The following is a 22,796-nucleotide window of genomic DNA, read 5'->3' on the forward strand; positions in this document are numbered from 1 at the left end:
AGTTGTAAGTGGAAATAATGGCCAATGCGGCGTATGCACGATTTAAATTTTTCCTTTCCAGTCTGCCAATGCGAAAGGGCGAAAGAAAAGCGGGCTGAGCAGGGCTTTAAATTATACAAAAGATGTCTGGCAAGGGGAGGAAAAAACAGGCAATAGATTATAAAAAGATTCCATTGAAACAGCGGGAATTTGAAATAGGGAACGAAGGCATAAGGGAATCTATAAACCGTTTTATATGGCAAATAAATTGTGGAGACGTAAAATTCGTGTAAGACCAAAAACAAAGTTTTCATATTCTGAATGTGAGCTCACACTATTTATCATTTTATTAATTTTTTAACTTACTCACTTGGTATCTGACTTTTTTGAGAACAGTTAATAACTGTATCTAATTATAATATTTCTCTTATATATTTGCTATTCCCTATCTGTAAAGCTCCCCATATTCCGCTGCCATTTTTCACGTACTTCTCAACTCCTTCATCTTGTAAATCTTCTATCTTCCTCCTCAATTTTGTGCCCGCTCGACTTCTTCATTTATCAATCATTCGCCCCGTTGCACTTGGCTGACTTCATATGCAAATAGTTTGCCATAAGTGAATATTTTCTAATGTGTTTTGCGTTTGCTTCGGGCTGGGGGGCTGAGTAGGACCTGGTCAAAAGCCTTTCAAGTGAAATGCATTTGCCCTCGTTGGCCAGGCCATCTTTTTTATTTCTCGAGCCCCAACCCCCACCTCAACATCAGCCCCAAAACCCAACACCATCCCATATATACCCATTTTTTGAGGGTCATTTTTCTTGGAGGCAAAGCAAACTTCTTGCGCCCTATTTTTGCTGCTGCTCCTTTATTATCTCATAGGGTAAAAAATGAATCGGGCCCACACATATATGAACATACATACTTATATATATGTGGAAAGGGGGTTATATGTGTGGCATACAATGAATAATGGAGGCCGGGGGTCCTGAGAACGAGATGCCGTAGCTGAAGCGATGACAACTATAGAAAATATTATAAGGATATGCGACCATAAAGCAAAAGGAGACCAAGAACAACGACCAGCGACAACAAACGACGTCGGGGAAGACAAATAAAAGAGAAATCGTTTATTGCAAAAGAGCCCATAAATTGATTTTTTCAAATAAAAATAAAATATCGACACACGAACGGGGAACCACCACTGCCATCACCATCACCCGAGAGTCAGACAGATAAAATAAGCCATCTACCATAAGGAGCTGGGTGGTGTTGGGCTGATGGGCTGATGGGCTGATGGGCTGTTGGGCGGCAAGGACTAAGTGAGATGCTGCCAAGATACACGACTCAATAGCCTGCTTGTGGTCCAAAAAGAAGCCGCCTCCAAGACGCCACGAAGAAAGAGAGAAAAAAACGTGGAGAAATGGCTAGAGGGAGATAGTTCGGGGTAGAGATGCCTGATGGAGAAACATTGTCCTCGGCGTCTTTGTCGTCATCAGAGATCCGCCTACGTCCTTTTTGGCCAAGGTACACCATGTCTCCCTGCCCGCCCATTTTCCCCATTTAAGTTAAAAACTATTAGGAGGCACCCACAAAGCCGCCACCCACTGTCGTAGTAGATAAATTAGGTGAACCCACACATTCACCCCAAAATGAAAAAAGTAGAGTAAAATAGAAACGATGAAGTTTCCTCTGGTGAGGGTTGGATGAATTTTTATTAAAAACTATGACCGTCTCTTTAATAAAGATGTGAACGGCACACAATCACATGGAAATACGGAAACCATCACAGGCCAGGGAACATAAATAAGGACACACACAGACGGCATTTATCTAGCCCAGGAAAAATGATACAAAAAATGGTTAAGGCAGTGGAGAGATGGTGGAAAAGGGCGGAAATATAGTTTTCCGGAGGGGAGAGGGATGGTGGTTATATAAGACCGATATTTGATTCCATTTCAGCTCACTTCATTCAGCTGAAAAATATATCCTATCTTACTGCTGCCTCTTCATAGCTTAAATTAGACGGTAGAACATCAGCTAATTTGAAATTGAAAACTGATGTTTTTATTACAGGTTGTGTTAAGTACGTTCTCTTACTTTAGAGACGCAGTTCCATGGCCCTCCAATCCCTGAGCCCCTGCCATAATCCCCCTGGAGAAGAAAAAACCCACTGTGTTTGAGTGCCTTTGGTTTCTCCGCCCATAGCTCGCAACATAAATCAATTTGGCCATTTATTTAGCAGCAGGCAGCAGGCGACATTTGCATTTGCTTATTAAAAGCGAGGCGAGAGACAAAGAAGATGGAACGAGAAGGAGTTGTCGTGACAAATATATTTCACAATTTTAATTGGCCAAACAAACTTGAAGTTTTGAAGTTGGAACCGAGCTGAAGTTGAGGCTAAAAACTTGATTCCTTTCTTCATTCGCTGCAGTTTCTGTTTTTGCCTTCGCCGTTTCCTTTTCTTATTCTTATGCTGTCGCATCTTCATTGTATTCAAATACTCTATTGTTTTGCAGGCATGCCATTTATGAAGTGCGGCTTAGGATTGGTTGACTGATTCGTAGAGTTTTACTTCCAATATGTATGTAAACAAAATTCAGTTCTGTAAAATGGTTCTAAATTGATTTTTAAAACAAATGGCGGCCAACGTGTGGCTTGTTCCCGTTAAATTAAAAGGGCGCCCAACGTGGGGCTTTTTTCTTGATTTGGGGTGCATTTTTATACAATCTCCTGCCCGAGCGTTGATGCTCTAATTATTAAGCCAAGTATAATTCACTTTTATTAACTTCAAGGTATACCTATTGACCACTATCAAGTGTATTTGTAAGTTGTTAGACAGCTAAACTTTATCCCGTTTTGTTAGCTGGCTGGCAACGGAAAAGTTTTCAATCCAAGAAGGCAGGTTGGCTAAATTAAAAAGAGTGCGTGGCAGGAGCGGGATGGAGATTCATGAGCGGCAGTTCCAGCTTGGCCATAAACTTTATTGCCGGAGCAGAAACGGAAGCATCTGCCGGAGATTCGCCTCGGTGTTCGGTGTTCAGTATTCGGTGTTGTTGGAGTTTCAAGACCGTAGAGTCTGGGGCAATCATACATTCATATCCTCATGTTTATTTAACGATGCTTTTTACGCTGCACACACAGCGCGAAATGCAAAAAGGATTAAAAGTCAGCCCATTTAGCCCTCATCTCGGGATCCTTCAAGTGGCGTGAAATTTGGCACTTTGAGTGGCGTTTCTCGGTCTTTACGAAACTTTTAACTAAGCTGAAAGCACTTTTGCGTGTGAGCGTGCTAAAATATTAAAAAACATCTTTTACTATAAAGGCTCATCAAATGTCAAAGTTGTTATCCACTCGTCAGGAATCTTTTACTCGATGAAGCCGTAGTTACTCACCAGTCGATTTGCAGCCTTTGATTCAGTTGCCATGCATTTCATTTGATGTGAAAAGTATTTCATACATTTTTTCTATACATAAATTTTAAGCTCTGTGGAATTCCAGGGGGCAACATCAAAGCTTTACATCCTCCCAAAGCGATAAGCATTTGCCTTTTAATGTATCATTTCATGGTTATGAATCCAAGGAATATACTTAACTTACTTACTTATACTTACTTACCAACGCTTAATATTTAGGTTTCTGGTGATTCTAGACTGAAATAAAGTACATTAAGTCTAATAAAAATAATTCTTCTTTAATATTCCTTACCTATTGAATCAATCCCTGATAGCATTTCTTTTTTCTCTGCATATTATATTTGTCCTTTTACATTTATCACATCTATACTTTTTAATTTTTTTTATTTGCACTCTGCCCTGTTTTTTTCTGCATGTTTCTCTGCTTTTTGCATTGGCCAATTACGTGGGACAAACGGAACGAATGCCAATTGGTTGCCAGATAAAGAATGCAGCTACAGACTGGGATTCGGATTCGGATACAGATACAGGTAGAGATTCAGATCGGCAGAGCTGGAGAAACGGCAACGAATGCCAGGAGATGTACACTTTTTAATATCACAAATGGAAGGAATTATTATTGAAATATTTACAGGGCACAAATACAATTGAAACGCCGGCAAGTGGAGTGGGCCCTCTTGGTGTCCTTTGGCTCCTGTTTCAGTTTCTGTTTCCACTTTCCAGTTTCCGGTTCTGTTTCAGTTTCAGTTCCTGCTCCAGACCGGGATGACATAATTTATGGCAGCTAGTGGAGTGGAGACAAGTGTCCTCCAGCGGTCTCGGTCTCCCCCTGGGCAATTAAAACGCCAAACTAATTAGATGAATTCTGTGTGATTTCCGTATAATTAAATTGCCCATTTGAGTGGAGTCGAGTGGAGTGAAGCGCATCCACTCAGCGGAAAGATACTTGATTTCTAAAAAATGTAACCATCTTTAATTTGGAGGGTTGGTGCAAAACCATTGGGTTGAAGGGAGAAAATACTGTGGACTAGTATTGTAAAATTATTTTTCATTAATTTTTTTTGCAACCTTCAAAAAAGTAATATTTGGCGTAACTCCAAAAAATTATGGTCCTTATTTTTGCACAAAAAAAATCAGTATTTTGGTCGATAAATTGCGAAATGAAGTCAGATTAAGGAATGTGATACCTCGTTGAGCTCGTAATTAAATTCCCAATCGATTGGCATTTAAATCTTCAGACTTTAATTTTTGAACAATTTTCGAAAAAAATAGATGATACAACCCCTTACAAAAAATGCGAAAATTGATCAAAAAATAAATTTCCCAAAAAGTGGTGGGGATCGATAGCCCTGTCTGTAAGCTGCTCATAACAGTCGGTCTTTTTGTTGTGCGCCCCGATTTGACTAAATTACGACATAAAAACGGCCTAAAAATAACGCATTTTTCGTCAAAAAATAAGGTTCCCTATTTTTGCACAAAAAAAATCAGTATTTTGGTCGACAAATTGCGAAATGAAGTCAGATTAAGGAATGTGATACCTCGTTGAGCTCGTAATTAAATTCCCAATCGATTGGCATTTAAATCTTCAAACTTTAATTTTTGAAAAATTTTCGAAAAAAATAGATGATACAAAAAATGCGAAAATGGGTCAAAAAATAAATTTCCCGATTTGTGATATGGATCGATAGCCTTGGTTGTTAGCTGCTAATAACAGTCGGTCTTTTTGCTGTGCGCCCCGATTTGACTAAATTACGACATAAAAACGGCCTAAAAATAACGCATTTTTCGTCAAAAAATAAAGTTCCCCATTTTTGCACAAAAAAAATCAGTATTTTGGTCGACAAATTGCGAAAAGAAGTCAGATTAATGAATGTGATACCTCGTTGAGCTCGTAATTAAATTCCCAATCGATTGGCATTTAAATCTTCAAACTTTAATTTTTGAAAAATTTTCGAAAAAAATAGAGGATACAACCCCTTACAAAAAATGCGAAAATGGGTCAAAAAATAAATTTCCCGATTTGTGATATGGATCGATAGCCTTGGTTGTTAGCTGCTCATAACAGTCGGTATTTTTGCTGTGCGCCCCTATTTGACTAAATTACGACATAAAAACGGCCTAAAAATAAGGAATTTTTGTGAAAAAATAAAGTTCCCCATTTTTGCACAAAAAAAATCAGTATTTTGGTCGACAAATTGCGAAATGAAGTCAGATTAAGGAATGTGATACCTCGTTGAGCTCGTAATTAAATTCCCAATCGATTGGCATTAAAATCTTCAAACTTTAATTTTTGAACAATTTTCGAAAAAAATAGATGATACAACCCCTTACAAAAAATGCGAAAATGGGTCAAAAAATAAATTTCCCGATTTGTGATATGGATCGATAGCCTTGGTTGTTAGCTGCTCATAACAGTCGGTCTTTTTGTTGTACGCCTCGATTTGACTAAATTACGACATAAAAACTGCCTAAAAATAACGGATTTTTCGTCAAAAAATAAGGTTACCTATTTGTGCACAAAAAAAATCGGTATTTTGGTCGACAAATTGCGAAATGAAGTCAGATTAAGGAATGTTATACCTCGTTAAGATCGTAATTAAATTCCCAATCGATTGGCATTAAAATCTTCAAACTTTAATTTTTGAAAAATTTTCGAAAAAAATAGATGATACAACCCCTTACAAAAAATGCGAAAATTGATCAAAAAATAAATTTCCCGATTTGTGATATGGATCGATCTTTTTGCAAAAAATCATGATAATAAGAATCCGAAAACTGACAAAAAAAATCAATTTGCAGAAAAGAGATGGGAATCGTTAGCTTGGGATGTAGGCTGTCCAGGACAGTCATTCTTTAGCTTTACCCCTTGATTTTGATTAGTTTCGATTGAAAAAGCGCTAAAAATAAAGTGTTTTTTACTAACATTAATAAAATACTTATTTTCTACCCAAAAAATCAGTGCCCTGATAAGTTTGTCAAGGAAACTTTATAAACTGTAAACTAAGTAAGGTTTTTGGGCTTATTGTTAATCAGAACACTCTGCCGTTTGATATCTCTTTTATGTCTCTCAGTGTGTGAAGATGTTTTACAACATTTATAACATGCTAACTATACACAACACACGGGACTTTCTGCTGCCACCCACTCGACGTTTAAGTTTACGGTACTTAACGTAATTTCCTTCTGCTGGCAACTTTTCCACCCACTTTTCGGGGGTTTTCATTTTTTTCGTGGGTTGGTTGCGTGGTGGGTGGCTCGGCTCATGTTGATGGAGCCTCTAGTTGAGCCAAAGATAAATAAGCAAATAGGCAAATAAATCTTCATTTCAACTTCTTGTGAGGCTTTCTTAACTTTTTCTCAGCTGTTCAGTGATGCCACACCGCCTCCTGCCTTTTAAGTTTTTGAGTTTTTGCGTTTCCTTTTTTGTTTTTTATCTTTTTGTTCTTTTCTCTGAGCTCTGAGCTCCTTGTGCTCTTCTTAGCCAATTCAAAAATTTCCAACTTACGCTAGTAAATTGTTCGGGTAACATGCACTTAAGTATGCCACACCGCACTCCCACCAGCGCCGGAAAATCCCCCGTCGAATTTTCCTGCTCTTATTTTCGGAACCCGCAGCTTGAACATGTGTACCATGCACACGCCTCTGTTTCTGTGTCTTTGGGCCCTGTTCTCTTTGCTCTTGCCATTAAAAGTTGAGCCCTGCAGGGCGAAAGTTTCCCCGAAAACGCTTAGCCTGCTAACCAGTCAGCCAGCCGCCCAGCCACCCACTTTTCCAGCTTTTCCTTTTTGGGTTTTTCATTGTTCAAGTATTTTTGGTATTTTACTTTGGTATTTCATTTGCGTTTTCTTCCGTCTTTATTTGTTCTTACCATTCCCGTTGTCAAGTGCAACATTTTGGGGCTGCAATTGGGGGAATTTTCCCAACGCTGGAAAAGGGGGGAAGGAAAATGGGACCGTGAGTGATATGTAGGTGACATGGCAAAAAATAGAACGAAAACTTTGCCGGCCGTAAGTTAAGTGTCAGGCTTCGGGGACTAATTAACATATCGAGTAGCACAATTAGGTCAGCATTGAGATGGCTAAATTATTTATTTGAGAGTAAAAAGCTGAGAAATGAATTATCAAGAAGGGGAATTGGGATGCAGATTAGGATTAAAGCTGCAACAGAGAGAGAGAGATTCTTCTAAATATCTGTATTTTTTGTCAGAAAAATTGGGTTAGAGATTGGAATTAAAAGAACAAATAATGCGTCATTTAAATCCTTAAAACTATTTTATTATTTTTAGGTAAAATACCTTAGATTTTCGTTTCATTTCAGAGATTTTCTAGTAAATAGATTCTCTATCTTTAACGAATCCAGGGATTTTCTCCATTTCTTCAGCATCTGAGCTGCATTGATTTAAATTTATTATGCCCAACGTCAGCAGCGTGGCAAAATTTTGATTACAAACATAAAAGTTAATTTGTTTCGCTCAGTTCTTTTTTCGTCGGTTTGCCAGTTTGTTTGTTTGCCGTTGTTACCAGCTTCAAAATGAAGGCAGCTTCTGGTCCTCACCTTGCCTTAACACTAATTTCATTTTCCAGGTGAGCCTGCTCAACTATTCTGAGAAAGGGAGTCGCAATACAGAGCATTTCCGCCCTATAAATTCCCTTTAGAACAAAATTGAAAAAGCTATTTATTTCTCATGGTCAATCGAAAAAAATATTTCTAGAATACGGAATTAATTTAGAGAGTATTGAAAAACAGGTTTGTGAAAATAAAAATATTTTTTATTTAAATGATGATTAGACTATGATTAGTTAAAGAGTTTTAAAATTGGTTGGTGCAGATAAAAAATATTTTAATTGCTTTGGTTGGATTCAAATCATTTCTGTTACATTTATAACTTGTTCCGCTGATATATATTTTTTATATCTTATATATATATATATATATATATATATATATATATTATATAAGTAAAGGGGTATCAAACAGTCTGCCCAATTTCCTGCTATTCTGCCCCGTTTTTCGTCATAATCCGTCTGTCTGCTCTCCTAGGCTGAGTCATTCATTCACTCACTCAGCCATTCATTCAGTCATTCATTCGTACACTTCCTGCATACCTTTGCATATTTTTGCAATTCAGCGGAAAGTTCACTTCGCTCTCGTGCTCCTCTCGCCACTTCCTCTCGCTTTTCCACTTTTCCGCTTTTCCGCCACCGCCGTCGCCGTCGCTTTTCTTCTCGAGCTTTGTGTCCTCGGCTTATGTCAGTAAACTGTAAATATTTAATTAATTTGCATGGATATTTTTTATGCCAGCTAAGTTGAGTTTATTAGTCGCGCTGAGATGACGGTGACTCTGTCTGTGTGTGTGTTTTGCCCCCGCTTTTCCGCTTTCCCGCTTTTCTCTCCGCTCTCCTCGCTTTGGTTTTTCTCGCTCTGTGGCTCTGCATAATTTACCAAGCTCTTTAAATGCTTACACGTGTGTTTGTGTGCCAGTTTTCGTTTGCTTTTCCGCTTTCCTCTCCCCCAGTCAAAAGAAAAAACGAAAAACCTGTGACTCGGAAAATGACCACAGCTGTAGAACATTTTCCGTCCCCATTTCCTTGAGCTTGCGACAAAAGTTAACCAATCTTTGGCCGCATTACTTGGTGAAATGATTAAAGTTCTGTATTTATTTATAAAAAGTATGTGTAATTAAAGTAGATGATGTAAATTAGATTTCTAAAAATAATATTATGGTATACACTATATATAAATTGCTTGCTTTAAAACTTATAATATTCTGAAAGTATATTGATGATTGTACTTTATTATATCTTCAACATGCAGATAATGGTTTATATTTTCTGGTATAAGCTCTAAGGTATTTTGACATAAGTCCGAGCATATTTCGTCTTCAAATTTTATAAATCGCTAAAATGTGTTCTCAAAAAAGGTCACACGCTGCCCCAACTTCTTGTCACCCCATCGCCCTTTTTATCTACCTTGAACCCCCCTTTTCCATTTCCCATTTTCCACTTTCCACCACTCGTGTGCGTTTGTCCGTGTTCATTATTGCGGTTAATCTGTTTGTTCTGCTCCGCCCGTTGTTTGGGCTTCACTGACAAAGTTTGCCCAAAAAAATAATAACAAAAAACGTACTCCAAAAAATTCCCCATTTTTCCTGTCTTTTTATTTGAGGTGAAGGTGTATCTTTTTCCTTTTTTAATAAGCTTTACTGGATGGTCAGGTGCAAAAAAAATTAAGCGAAAGTGTTGGTCATTGGACAAGGGGATGATGGGAAAATTGTCGGGCCGGGGGAGGTGGATTTTCCGGGGCAATCATCTTCCTGGCACGTTGTTGACATCAAAATAATGATTTTGGTGCGGGAAATGGGGTTGTTGGAAAATGTCCCCAAACATGAAAGGCGTTATGCGGCAGCAATGCAAACATATGCTCGGGAAACCACCAGAAATATACACCGTGGGGAGAAAGTGCACTTAAAAAAATAATTTAATTTTGTATACATAAAAATAAACATAGGATATATTTTGAGGAATATTATAAGGGAGCAATATCTAAGAGATACTTTTCTTATTATCATAATTTTAATGACTTACGTCTCATTTTCTAAGCAGAAAATATGATTACTTACTATATTTTGAGAACTTTAATGAGAACTTAAAAAATATCTCTATGCATTTGAAGACTTTTGTGGAAAGAGATGGCTGTACAAAGAAAGAAAGAGCTACATCGAGCACACATAAAACCCGCCAACTCTTCTGTTGTTCGCCTTCTTCATCATCCACATCAGCATCGTCTTTATCATTTTCGCCCTAATCATCATCATAATCATGATCTTGTTGTTGTTAATTACAAAAAAATGCAAAAGCACGAAAATGCCGCTGTTTACCAAATTAAATGCTACTAATTGGACGAGTTTAGCGTCGCTCAAGTGTGTGCTTTGCCCCGCCCCTTTTCCACCGCCCGTCATCATTTTCCACCCACGACCATGCCCACACCCGCCCCTTTTCGGCGGTTATGGCTTTTGACGGCGGCCCATAGGAATTTTTAATGAAAGAAGTTATTAGTATGTATCAGAAGCATCGTTAGCAGCCCAAAATGAAAGTTGAATGATGTAGCCGGGGGATGTACATATGTACAATGTACATGTGTACTTGCACATGGCTGGTGGGCTGACGTGGGTTAATCGTACACAGGTAAAAATACTTGAACGTTTCCACCGTAAATTCAACACCAACTTGGGTACTGGGAAAAGTTAAACCCCTTGCTAAAAGGTAAAATATTTAAATCGCTCGTAAGCTGATTTTAAGCTTCCGCTCCTCAGCTGCTCTAATTTTCTAAAAGGTTCTCTAATCTCAGCTGTCCCTTGAGTTTTTGGCAATATAAAATCCACCTTAAGTGCGGGTCAATGCTTTTACTCTGCTGCTTTCAGCCATTTTATTTATTTATATTACTTTTTATTCTCCACATTCATTTATTTCATGGGCGCTGCAGCAGCTGCAACCAGCAATGACACACTCAAAAAGGAAACAAAATCAAATGCAGTCCACGGGGCGTATGAGTAACGTCAGATGAGTCGCTCCACTTTCCACTCCTTCCCCACTTTCTCCTCGCCACTTTCTTCCACTTTTTGTGCCCACTCCACCCGCCTTATGTGGGGCATTAAAAACGCCGACGACTGCCTGCAACATTTTCTCGTAACCCCATCAGCCCTTCAAGTATTATTAATAAAACGTTGTCGCATCGTTGAGCGCATGATGTAGCCGCTTAGGAAAAGTGGGCGGGAGAAAAGCGGCCAAATGGGGCCAGTGGGCGTGGCCTGACAATGCTTATGGAACAGCGAACATTTGCAACAAAACAAAATCCGGAAACCACGACAACGACCAACAAATAAATACGGGCAGGCAACAAAAAAAGAGGCGGGCGGAACGGGGCGGGCAAAAGCTGGGTTAATAGGTCTCCATATGGGAAGGTCTAGCTCGGAGTGATTGTGCCCGGCGTATCGTTAGCTGCCGAGATAAATTGCACTCATGTATGCGAAGAAATTCGCACAGTTCTGTTTAAATATACCAAAGTACTCGAGTCACAGCTCGCATTTTTCTGGTTTTCCAGTAATAAAATAATAAAATCTGTGGATTTTTAATCATACAAATTGGTTTTGTTGAAAAAAAAGTGATTTTCATGGTGATTACAAGATCTATTCCAGCCAAAGTGTTAATAATCCTTTCATGACTTATAATAAACATTTTAAAAATGTTAGAACTGGAAATATATATAAAGGGTTAAAAAAATTCTTTAAGTAATTATTTAAATATCATTCTTTGTTTAATAGTGACTAATAAAGTTGATTTAAGCATAATATTCCTTTTATTACCTAAAACACATTTTTTTAAATGTTAGGAGGTCTAAAAAATCGGATGCTCTCAAAATAATAATACCTTTCATTAAAATAACAAAAACGTACTTGGAATATACATTTTTTTTGTTCGTTCTCCCTAAAGATTGTTTTCAGCATTTTCCAGTATCATTTTTCCTTCCATTTTTTCAAAACTAAATTCCGGCTCAACGAAAAAGTATTGCATACTTGTAGGCACTCACACACACACCCGCAGCACACCCACACTGCGGAAAAGCGATGACGTAGATGTTGATGAGACGTCGACGTGGCCTGATTGACGCTGCTAGCCATTGTTGTTGACTTGGCAGTTGGTTGAGTGCCAGAACGGAAGTGGAAGTGGCTCCCAAAAATATAATTCATATTTAATACGCACGCGGCTTTGTTTGTGTGTGTGAGCTCACATAATTAGTTGCAGCACACAGGCTCAAATACACACCCATACATCCATACACCCACACAAGCACACACTCGAGCAGACAACGGAAATCAGAATTTATTTGTACCAGAAATAAATAATTAAAAATGCCTGGGAGGAGGTTTTTCCGGAGATCTTCCACCGAAAACTGTGCAAAATTTAATAAATAAATAAATAGCAGACGAAAACACACACACAGACATTGTTTGACATGCCGTTTAGCTCTGCAGTTAATTAAAAATTGCGCCAAGAAGAGCCGGAAAAATATTTCCCAATTTTCCTCAAAAGCCTGGTTAAAGAATGCTAGTGTTTTGCTGGCTATTTGAGAAAATCTAATATGGTTTTTGGCGAAAAATTCAGCTTTATCTTGGCTTGCAGTTATATATTTACGTTCTGGCTATGGGAAAAATTATTTTCATAATTTATATGCTTATAATTTATGGATTATGGATCCGGAATCCTTTTCACAATTTAGATAATATAGTGTATAATATGTAATTGCGGTTCGATAAATAAATTATGCTCGCATAGTTTATCATATTAATTGGATTTTAATAACATCTTAGCCTTATCGAACTCACTAGTGAGTTATATGTTCTCATTATTAAATAAAGGCTTTCTTGTATTACCTATGAATAAATAAAATAAAAAAAATATTTGTATGATTTAGCAGGTATTTTTTAATTTTTTAGTAAGCTTCAATAGTGTCGAAACTTCTTGGCCCGACATCTTTCCCTTCATGGCCCGTTTAAATGCAAACAGAGCGAAATAAATTGTATTTTCTACCTAATTAGACAGGCTTCAAATTGAACAAATTTGCAGATAATATTCTCTACGTTTTCGGAGAGTTTTTGCCAAAGATCTGCCGTTTGCGAAATGCGAATATAACTAACATAAATCCGCACGTGCGGAAATGAGTTCACAAAGCTCCGAAATGATTTCTATCTATTTTGAGGGGCGGCGGAAGAGAGGGGCGTGTCGGAGCTGCGCCTCATTAATTTAAATTTTCAACATGTGTGTGTATGTGATTTTATGAAATTAATTTCGCCTGCATGGCACATTCTGTGGTTATGAATTTATTAAAATCGCTTGGCAAAAACTGCACCAAATGGCAAATTAAGCAGTTTAGCAGCAGATTTATGGGGGCCCAGTGCGTAGGCCGAAAGTCTTTATGAAGTTGCTAACATTTATGGCTAATAAATATGCATGTGTATTCAGATAAAACATTTGATTTTTATACCGCTGACAAATCAAAGCGAAATTGCGTATGCGCCATGTGCGCCCTTGTATCTTTGTGGGTTTGAGTCAACCGAATCGGTTTTTATGGCCGCCAATTACGTTTGATGGCACGCAAATTCTATGGATTATCTTCTTAGCTGTATTTACGTATATCTTTTTCTCCTTTTTTCGGGTACATAATCTCTGAACACGCCGGCCTTAAATGGCCGTCAGTTGCCTTCACTTTTCGTGCCAATTTCCACGGAATTTGTGCATTTAACGCTCGGGGTCGCTGCTCATGTTCAACCTGACATGATTTTCCTCTTGGCCATCATAAATTTCATTTATCTGTTCATTGTTTTGGCGTGTGGGAATCATCGCATCAAGCAGATTGCACCGATCCAGTTGTGATTTTGCAATTCTAAGTATATTTAAAACCAGAAATGTTGGGGATATGGTATATGAAAAATATAAGTATTTTTAAAAAGAGTGCGATACATTATATAAAAAATTCTAAAGCAGTTTTTATTCCTTTACTAATAGTTTTATTTTAACTTATATTTGTTAAAGAATAAATTAATGAACTTTGCATGAAATGTTTTTAGAATATTATTTACCACTAAAAATACTGTATATAAAACGTTCGTCAAACTCACTCATAAATCTGGAATTGCCACTGGCTTGTGTGCTGCATTGTTTCGCTGCTTTTATTCTTTGTCTTGTTTATCTGGGTATTTATTTAACATTTTCCGTGTTGTTTACTGGCCAAATAAACTTTTCCACACATCATTAGCTGGGAAATGGCAATCAATGCCAGACGCGGGACAACATCAAGCAGTTTCCTCTGGTTCGAATTTTTCTAGCTGGATTTTCCCATCTTTTCCAACGCTCATTTTTCGCCCTGTGCTAATTTGGTGCATTGTTGCAGGCAGGCAGGCTTTTCCAGCTTTCCCAGCATTCCTAGCTTTTCTTGATTTCCCTGGGAACGTGCTAAGTGCTGGGCAGCAAGGAGAAAAGTACATTGCACGATCAAGTGAGCAGCTCCATAATGGTCGTTTTTAGGCCACTGACTCCACGATGAGTTCGTCTGACAATCCGAAGAAAGCAGGGTTTGGGGGTCCCGATGAATTCCCTGTTATTGGTCACGTACAGCCGGAAAAGCCGGGAAACAGGGGCTGGCGGAAAAGCCACACAAAACGGTTGACTTGTGCACTTTGTAAAGAAATTAATAAGTGAACGTTGTCAAGTGCAATTTATTAATCGGGCAGAGGGGCTTGTGCTGCTCAGTGATTGAGGGAACTACTTGATGTTTCTAAATTCTTGACTAAACTTCTATTATAAATGTAAAATATATGAGGAAATTCGTGACAAAATCTGCTTTTAAATAGGTGCAATTAGTGCAGTAGTCATTTTGATAAACCCAAATTAGATAGTTAGTTTAAATTATTATGATCCCCAAAACTAAACTAATGCATATTCATGGCAAATTATACCTTCTCGATAAGCAGAGAATTCACAGAAAATCAACTATATACCATAAATACTATATACTTTCCATGGGAAACAAAATGCTGATAATATACCCTTAAACGTTCCCTAATTGATTTATGGCCCTGAAACGCACTGTAGTCGCCATAGAGAGCCAGCAAATCAAATTTGTTTGTGGCTGGTTACATTATTATGCGTATTATTATCATTAGCCCAAGTCCTTCCTTCCTTTGGCACCTCCTTTCCCGATTTTTCCAACCCCCACCCGCCATAATTCTATTTTCCTTCACGACATTTCCTTCTCGTTCATTTTTTCCCCGCCGAAGTCTTTCTCTGGTTTTTATGACCCAAAGTCGTAAAGGCAAATACCAGAACTGGAGACGAAACTAGATGGGGCTGTCACAGAAAAGTGGGAGGAAAATGGGGGGAAAACTTGGAGGAAACTCGGGGCAAAACGGAGGGAAAACAGAGGGGAAACGCCGCGCTTGCGGCAGTGTTAATGCGATCTTTTGGCCACGTTTATGGCATTGTTTAAAGCCACGAAAATCACGGGACTCGGCATAAAAATTCCTAGCAAATCTATTTGAAAGAAACACAGATACTGATTTATAAGTGTAGTAAGCAGCAGTCGAGCGTTTACAAATTCAATTTAATGGGTCGTATAATGCCCGTTTACGATCCCTTAAATATTATGCTCGAGCACAAGTTAATTATGTTGAACGTTAAATAAACATCAATTAAAAAGTTGTTGCCATGCAAACATATTTCGTGCATTTTAAAGACAGCCACGGAAAGGAAGGGCGGAAGGGCGGAAAAGCGGAAAATGGCAGCCCGGCACGACAATAAATATTCATAGCCGAGGCTGAATCGTAAAACAAATCAAAAGTCATCAAAAAGTGCACTTTGCTCTAATTCCCTGTCTCTCTCTCCCTCTCTGTCTCTCTGGCTTTTCTTATTTACTTTTCCCCCATTTTCCTGACAAGTCATGCTATGACCTATGACCCCTCCCCAGAGCCCAAAAAAATATGGAGAAATCGTATCGAAAAAATGGGAAATCAAGGAGAAAACACACAGCAGGAGCAACAATCAGCATGGCAACAACTGAGCCGCTCGGAAAACTTATTAATAAACGTTATGACGACAACAACAAGGCCTTGTGCCACCCCTTTGACCCCCCTTTTGACCCCATCCCGGAAAACTCCAAACGACATCCAAATTGGCAAAGTTGGTACGAAAACGAAACGGGCCAACAGAAAAATCCAAAAATAAAAAACCAAATCGGAGGAAAAGCCAGTGGAAAGCAATGACAACAAAGGCAGCAGCAACTAAAGGAGCAACAACAGCGGCAGCAACAGCAGCAACATTAGCCAAATAGGGAAAACAAGCAGCAACTACTGCAACATCAGAATTCCAAGCCATTCGGGCGGCATAATTGCGAAACTGTTTTCATAAAGCCCAGCAGCAACATCAGCTGCACACCAGCAACTAGCAACACCAGCAACTTGCATCAGCAACAGCAACACCAGCAACTTGCAACAGCAACAGCAGCAACTTGCAACAATGCGGCAGCCAGACTGGAAAACAAGGATTGCCGCAAACAATCGAAGCGCCGAAATAAGGAAAATCTGAAGTACAGTGAAATCCGGGTGGAAAGAAAACGGCAACCACTGCCAATTAAGGGCCTATGAACTTATGTTTTCATTTACTTAATTGGGGAACAAGGCAGCCAGGAATTAAAAAAAAATACATAAATGAAAGCTAAGCTTAAATATATATAAAAGAAAAACCAAAAAATTGAGAAACTTAAAAGAGCATTTTAACTAAAAACTAAAAAAGATAATTTACAAGATAAAAAGGTTTTGGGGATATTTATTCTTAATAGTTTAAAGCTTACAGCTTAAATTTTTAAATACACAATTCAGGAAATTGAAAATATTTTAGTGTGTGTATTGAATTAAAATAAACTTCTACGTATTATACAGAAACGATTCAGATATCCTTTCTCTGTTTTAAACTACATCGAAGTCATGGTATTTCGGTGACGTGCAGTTTACAATTGCAGTGATATGATACATCTTATTTTAAATATTATGATGATGGGCAACTTAAAATTTTAATGATATGGTTATGCGGGTTAGTATCTGATTCAGCGGGTGCCAACTCTGCCATCGACTCCAGGACAATTAGTATTTTGTGGACGCTCCCTGTCCTTTCTACTGGACTATTTCCCCATTGTCTGACAGGTCTAATTTCACCCCTTTTGCCATTTTCCTTTGTCCCAGCAACATTTGTGGCAATTATAAGCGGAGATTTCCAGGGTGTGGAGCCGGGAAAATTCGAGGGGGGAGGGGCGCTGGACGACTAGAGGGCGGAGTTGATTTCATCATTTTATGGGCCCCGCGGCGTGTAAACAATTTACAATCGATGCCCAGCTGCTGCTGCTGCGATGTCCGCATTATATGTATGAAAATGAAATTAGTTTCGTCATAAAATATTCATTAGTGCCGATTCCTATTGTAATTTGCATTAATTGAATTGTTTGTTAAATTGGAAAATTCTCGCCATCATTATAAATTGTGCTTAGTTGCCGCCCCCGAACTCTCTGGTCGAATAACCATAACCATTTCCTTCTCGACAATCCCGCAACAAGGACAATAACCATAATAATAAAATGAATTAAATATGACGCGAATGCCGGGCCCGAAAACCCCAAACCCTAACCCGAATACCAAACTCAAACCCGAACCCAAAACCCCAACCGATTCCCACCGAACTGAACCGGGTAAATCCAACCGCACTGTGATTAAACAGCTCAAACAATTGTCGCACGTGCGTCCATCTCGACCCAATGGCAAAAATCTCACACTCGACCGCAAATTGAATTTAAAATGAGATCCGAATATGCACGTGTACAGTGGGTTTCGGTAGTGTAAGGCTGTAGGGCTGTAGGCGGAACATTCCTCAGAAGAAGTCATGCTTGGCAAGTACACTTCACGCAAAATGGGCGGGGTATTATTGGGAAATTCTTTTGAGAACTCAAATTTTAGGAATCTGACCAGAGAATTCAAGAATTTTAAAGCCCCTCTTCAGGCTTCTTTTTTCATAATTTCTTCTAGACCGTACTTAACCCGAACATATATTTTATTTAACTTACTAAACGCCCCTCTAAATACACCAATTTATGACACCAATCGCTTACTAAAATTTGATAACTTTTCCCCAATTTCCCATCGTTTTTTCCAGGTAAGCCCACGTGAATTTCCCCCTCCGCCCCCGGAGCATCATCAATTTATGCGCCCAAATGTAATGATGTGTATGTAAGTGAAAAGACGATTTTCTTATTGATTAAATTACACACACATGAGCAGGCACACTGGAAAGAAAGAATATATATCTCGGTTCCCCCGGGGGCGATAAATTTCGGGGAAATCTATATCTGTAAATGCGATTTCGGTTTGTTGGTTATTATACTTTGATGGCCATTGGATTTGGCCAAAATGGGCATATTCGATTTGGTTCCTTTTCGGCCAAACGTTATATAATCCCAGCACAATTTGCGGAGAAGAGTTCACAGAGTGAGTGCAATTTTTTATCCCCCGAAATTATGGGCAGTAAAAAAGGGACACTGGCATTGCATAAACGATTTCTACACACAATAAAACGGATTATTTTAAGCGATAGTTAATTCGCGATAAACACCATAAAGAAAAGATAGCCCTGCGAAAAAAGATCCGTAAAATATCCGTTTGACCTCAATTCAAGTTTTTTCCCACCAATGTATTATTGTGTTTTTAGTGCGTATAAAGGGGTTGTACATAAGTTTTTTGAGAGCTTTAAAAGATAATTTTGTATGCCAATTTGGACTCCTGATTTATAATAAATAATGCGGCATTTCTATTGTGTTCTTTAATGATTATTTAAAGGATTCTCTATTTGTACTAATATTAAAAGATTGGTACACCAAATGGATACTCCATTTTATATTTTTGATATATATATATTCTTTCTTCTATATGTTGTGAACTTTTCTTTTGCTTATATTAAAAAAAGCCTATACTTATAATCACAGATTTCTTCAAAGATCTAGTTATTTAAATTTGTCCTTTTTTGTATAGTCTATATGTATCTTCAAGATTTGTGCGCTTTAAGGAATAATCTCCTGCAGTTCCCATCCTTCTTGGGCTGGCCATATTAATCTCACAATTCGTTATGGACACGATTCCATTGCCGGCACTTAATTAATCCTGTCACACATTGCCCGGGCATCTCGCTCCGTCTCTGTCTCCTCGCTCTGGCTGCCTATTGCCCTCCCTTTCCACGGCATATGCCCGTCTCTCTCTAGTGTTCACCTTCGTTGACCGCATGCGGTGCTTGAATTTTATGTGTGGCTCACGTAAGTATGCTACGCCATTTGGCCCATGAATTTAGCTAAGGGGACTTTCCCACCCTGTGCGGTGGGGTAGCCTATCCCCCTTTCGACACCCCCCTTTCTCACCCACTGCACGCCCCTGCTGAGGACACGCCAAATAGTTTTGATGCCCATTTAATAAAATTTTCTATCTATTTTCCTGTCTCAGCTCGACGACTTCTCCTTGAATTCGTTTTGTCATTTATAGTGTTTTCTGGCAACCGCCCCCACCCAATCACCACGCCCCCTTCTAGTGACTGCGGAAAAGACCGCCCCCGACGTCCCAGCTTTTCCTCGACTTCCTTCTCCAAAGCCGGAAAGTGAAAAATCCCAAACGGAAATACATTCATTTGCTTGTTTTACTTTTCCAATTTCAATGCCGGAGGCTTGTCTGTCCCTCTCTTTCACACACACACACACATCGTTACGTATGTGGGCGGTTGGACGGTGGGGGCGTGGTCCGGGGACCTCGTGCCGCAGTCACGTTTAAAACATTAAAGTTAGATTTATGACTTTTCGGGTTATAAAATGACTTTAGATTGATTCCCGTCACATGATGACAGTTTTTCGTTTTTCATTCGCCAACCAGCAGAAGGACCTTGCCCCCACTCTCTACACTCGTCTTCATTTTCCCAGGAGAAAGGTCCTGCAGAGAGGTCCTGGGCACCATGTGTAGACAATGAATTTTTAAGTTGTTCATAAGTTAAGGAATCGTAGTACCTTCCGCGCTGTATGAGTGGGGATTACTTGGGAACCGAGTGGAGAGCACCTCCCAAAAATTTTCTTTATTTTTCTTTATTTGCTTAGAATCCTATAAATATATGTATATATTATTATTAGATTTCTTCTGTAGGAGAAGTACACTAAATTTAATTCCACAAATTATTCGATTTGTATGCTATTTATTCCTTTACTATTAAGTATAATATATGGCTTTTTCATCTTATTTGTTGGGTATACTGTTTTGTAACTAAATCAAAATAAATTCCACAATTCCGTGATTAAAGTTTACTAATTTCGCAGAAAGCCAGATGAATTGTCATTCCTTTTTTCTCGCTGCTCGGTGACTACAACCAAAGGCACCTCTTAGCGCGCACTAATGTTAATTTAACATTTTGGCCTAATCAAAGGCCATTTTTAATTAGCCGCCGTCCATTTGCGCGCTTTTCCCCGCCGATCTGCGTGGATTTCTCGCTAACCTCAAATGCTGATGAAGAAATGCCATGACAGAGTTGCATTTCCGATGGAAACCCCTTTTGGAAAACGAAACGGGGCCATCGTGCACTCATTAGCGTGTCGTTGGGATCTGCTCTCCACTTTTCTTCTCCACTCTTGCACTCTTTCACTCGGGAAAAGTCGGAAAAGTGGGAAAAGTGGGAAAAAGGAAAATCAGTGGCAACCGGACCGCGATAGAGTTATCAAACGTAGCCACAGCGAACTATTAATGAAGGTGGTGGTGCTGGGGGAAATCTGGTTGGGGGATTTGGGTGGAAAATGGGTGGGAAAGCGAGGGGGTGTTGGTTACACTTTACGTGCCACTGCACACATTGTGGCAGAAAGAGACGGCAGATGCAAAACACGCGGAGTGAGGGAGAAGGATAGATTTGAAGCGCTAATTACGTGGTCATTAATTGCGCTAATTATTTTTCATTTTGCCCTATCAACCCCCCACCCCCGTTCTGCTCACCACCCCGCTGGTTTTCAATTTCCATCCATTTCCATTTTTGCGTCATTTGCATTCCGTTTGTTCCTTGTCTCCAGATTCTCCATTTTGTTGTCCTGTTTTATACGCCTTGGTATTTTCAATTTGCAGCCAGTTATTCCCAAGGGGGAAAAATGCAACGAAAAAATAGGAAAATACATGAGACATAGAGGGAAAAGGAAATGCAGGAAAGGTGACTTTTCCTCTGTTCCATTCCATTGCATTTCTTTTTTTTGCTCGGCATCACATTTTCAATGTTGTTTCCCTGCAGAAAAATATTTGATTACCGCTCTATTTCCTTTCTTTCCTTTCGTTTTACATAAGATTTCCATCGTTTTAAAAAAAATTGTATTTTTTACATTTTAATTATTTTTTATCAACATTCATAATTTTTTCCTATATATATTATTATTATCTAATTACCAATAAACGTTCTAACGTTTTTAAAAAGCTTTTTTTCCATTAAATTTCCAATGAACAACTAATTGCTATATATTCTCCCTCGAAAAATTCCATCTATTTCACTTGAATATTTTAAAATAAATTGTTTCATTTCCGTTGAATTCCCAGCAGGTATTTTTTACTTCGACTATTCTCACCCCTCTGCGTTTTCCAACCGCTTTTCCCTCTGCCCCATGTTGTTGTTATTCAGATTTTTTCATTACGTCCATTTTCTTATGCACATTTCTGTAATAAGAAAATGCGCATGAGGTAATTTTCCTGGCTATTTGCAGCATTCTACAAATTGGGTACACCGAAGTGGTGGAGGGGGCTCTAAAACAGGGGGGGTGGGAAAATGCTGCGCGGGAGTGGGAAAAGTAGTAGGGTAAGCCGCAAGTGACCGACATTTTGTGTCATCGTCGACCAGAAATGAAAATGGCTAAAACCGTGGCAACGGAAAAGATGAACACGCTGCAGCGCCCTAAATCGGTGGCGGGGGCGGGGGGGCGTGGAAAAGCTGGGGGCGTGGCACCCGCCAAGGGAAACGCGGCGGAAAAGCGCCAGGGAATCGGTTGTGTCGGTGTCACTGGTAATTTGATGAAAATGATGCCACCGCTGCTCCATTTTACACTTGGCGCTAATTGAAAGTTCCATCAGCGGGAATGAAAATGGGCATGGAAAATGGGGGCGTGGCATTTGAAAAATAGAAAATGAGGCAAAAATAAAACCAGAGCAACGAGCAGGGGATTTCCTTTGAATGCCAGATGATCAAAGGGGATAATTGAAGGAGATTAAAGCGGATTAATTAGATGATGAGATAATGAAGAGTTAAGGTGACTTGCAGGTTCCACAAATCAACTGGGACTTAATGAGCTAAATATGAGAAAAACTAATGATTTCAATTAGTAAACAGAAAATTGATTTGAAAGGGAAGGAGTAAATTGGTTCTTGGTGACTTAAGCTTAATAAATAACCAAACTAGCCATAGGGCTGAGGAACTCGCGATTTGATATGGCAACTTCCATGATATAAAGATACTTTTTTAAACTGTGAGTTTAAATACTAAATTTAAATAGTTAAGAGACACATTTCAAGTGTATTCCAAAAGGAATTTTTTCTTAGTGGTTATTGCTTCATAAATCATTTACCTTAAGATTTCGACTCAAGAATTCGCGTTTTGCGCTTGCAGCTTTAATAATAACAAATGACACTTTGTAGAACATCATCTAGCATCCAAGCAAGAAATGGAACTCCCCTGGAAAACCAGTTTTTTAGACAAATTGCAGGAGTGGGCCATTTAAGCACATATGTTTCCAAAGTCGTTTTCCTGGCACCCATTTAGGGT

General features: G+C 38.9%; 1 protein-coding gene and 1 pseudogene across 4 annotated transcripts in view; both read left to right on the plus strand.

The window, feature by feature from the left end:
• shakB (shaking B) overlaps positions 1 to 22,796 on the plus strand; it is a 173,011-nt gene that overhangs the window by 21,247 nt on the left and 128,968 nt on the right. The window lies entirely within an intron of this gene.
• On the plus strand, positions 17,022 to 22,096 carry LOC108014950 (uncharacterized; annotated as a pseudogene).

Source organism: Drosophila suzukii, chromosome X (genome assembly GCF_043229965.1).
Source record: "Drosophila suzukii chromosome X, CBGP_Dsuzu_IsoJpt1.0, whole genome shotgun sequence".
Taxonomy (NCBI): Eukaryota; Metazoa; Arthropoda; class Insecta; order Diptera; family Drosophilidae; genus Drosophila; species Drosophila suzukii.